This window comes from Lacerta agilis, chromosome 14, assembly GCF_009819535.1.
Source record: "Lacerta agilis isolate rLacAgi1 chromosome 14, rLacAgi1.pri, whole genome shotgun sequence".
NCBI lineage: Eukaryota > Metazoa > Chordata > Lepidosauria > Squamata > Lacertidae > Lacerta > Lacerta agilis.
The window spans coordinates 18,441,879-18,444,379 of NC_046325.1; positions in this window are offsets into that span (position 1 = coordinate 18,441,879).

Genomic DNA, 2,501 nt, shown 5'->3' on the forward strand with positions numbered 1-2,501 from the left:
GGCCCAAGGCGGACTCGCCCCTCTCATTGCCTCCGGGGTTTCTTTTCCTGCTTCTGCCCACCCTGACCCACGTTCCTTTGCCTCTCCGGCTTTCTTGATTGGCTGGGGTTGGGGGGGGGGGGAAGCCTTCCAGCAGGCTCGGCAGCGTCTCGAACGCGTCGGAAAGGAAGAGAGGTTGTTGCAAGGTCTTAAAGGGGAAGTGTCGGCAGTGAAAGGGAGGAGGAGTTGCATTGGCGATGGAAGGAGCATAGAATGTGGGCACAGGGAGAATCAGGGGCGAAAGGGGGTTCCAGGAAAAATATGGGAGGCAATTATGCAGAATTAGAGAATAATTATAGAGAAAAAGAGAGCTTAAGGGCACACTGTGGGGCAAAAGCAGAAAGTCTGGTTGAAGGTGAGTGTGGGGTAATGATAGAGAATGAGATTGTGGGATATAACAATGGAGAATTTTAGTAAAAGCAGAGTGGGGTGGTTTGAGGGTTAAAGTGAGATTGTGGTGAAAAATATGGGGCTAATGACAGAAGCAGGTAAAATGAGATTATGGAATAGATGTTGGGATAATGATGGATAATCAGAGTGAAAGGAGATTATGGATTAATTAACATCTTCCTCCTTCCTCCCAATTCCTTTTGTATCATGCATCTTATTACAGATCTTTGTAAGGAGCTCTGAGAGCCTGAAGTGTGCAAATGCTTCAAAGAAGTGTGAGGGGGAAAGTAATTAGGGCTGAACAACTTTTGATCAACTAGGCTGAATCCTGTTTACTAGCTGTGTATGACAGCCCACTGAGGTACAGTAAACTTTGCTGCCTGCCTGGGATTGCAAAAACAGGCTATCAGTGGGAAGCAACTAAAAGGCATAAAATGAAATATTACAAATGGATAAAAATAGATTGCATCATTTTGTTGAAATATCTTAACCCATGTGCTAGTTTAACCTCCCAAAGTGAGACAGATGGGTCTTGCAACACTTCGGAAGTTGCTTGATCTTGGGTGTTGGCAAGACTCTGTGAACAGGGGAATTTGGATGAAGAGAGGCACCCAAAACAGTTCTGTTGGCAACCTGGCTCCATTCAAGGGACCCTTAAGGTAGCAACACTGTTTTTTGGAGTAAGCCTCATTAAGCTTAGCAGGATTTGCAATGTAGATAGGATATTAATTTTCTACAGTATTATTTTTCCTTTCCTTTCATTAAGGAACTCATGGGTGCATGGGTCTTACCCATTCCATTTTATGATCACAACGACCTTGTGAGGTAGATTAGAATAAGGGATAGTGACTACCTGGTGTCTGCATAGAAAAACTTCAGTGACTTGTGATTAAAAAGAGAGAAAGACACGGGGAAAGTGTTGGAGGTCCAACCACTGTTAAACTAGTCACAAACACACATAAAACATTTTCCTCTGAATTGGCCTGAGTTTCTTGGTGTCAGATTCGTTAGTATCTGTTATGTGTTCTCTAAATTCACTGTTCAGATTCCGGGTTAGTGAGAGCTTGTCAGAGATTTGAACAATTTATTGTTACCATGTAACGTGCTGAATTATTCCTCACTGCGATACGTAGAAAATGGGACGGACGGAGCTACAGGGACACGTGCATAACATCACATTGTCAATGGCACCCTTCTTGACCAATAGGACCTCATTAGGGCTTCTACCAATGAGCTTTAACGAAATAATTCCCAGGCTGGTAATGGCGCGGCCCATATAAGCCTGACTCTAATCAAGGAGGCCTGTATTTGTTGGCTACAGACAGTTCGAGCTTTATGAACGATAACAAAAGTACCCAATCAAACATGAAAGCTGTTATATTGACAACGAACTCGCCCAATAAGCGCTTCTGTTGAAGAGAAAGGGCTGTTGCTAATCCCTAAGTGACATATTGCCTTTCTCAATAGAATTTGACCTTGGCAAAGTAGCATCACAACTTTTAAATCGTTTTATAATTGTTCCCGCCAAGAATTGTCATAGAGATAAGCCAATAAGTGAATGAAGGGCGCTATGTGGGGTTTTAAATGTGTGAGTGACTACCAAGGCGGCCAATGGCCATTATAGAGAGTCACTTTGTAGGCGGTCTCTTCCTCATCTCAGCCAATCGAGCCAATGTTCGGTTTTTCAGTACGGCTGTCTCCTAATTCCTTAGGCCATCCGGTTTTCACTCTGTGCTGCTGGAGTTTCTCATTCAGAATGGGAATTCCTTCTCGAGATCCCGCTCTTCCTTTGTCATGTTTCCCTCGTGTCAAATTATCTGACTGGATTTGAACGCGAACGCTCTTATTTGATTGCCATTTAAGTGAACCAATAGCTTCCACGTTTGAGAAGGTGGACGAAGAGAAAAACCAATAGCTATGGAGAAGACGGAGACCTTTATTTTTGAATGACGCTTAGGTACACCGATAGCTATTCGTCTTTCGCTGGTAAAAACCGCCTCCTGCCACGATTGACGGCCATTTCCCCACTTCATCTAATGGCATTTAAAGCTCATGGAGTGGAAGCAACGCCC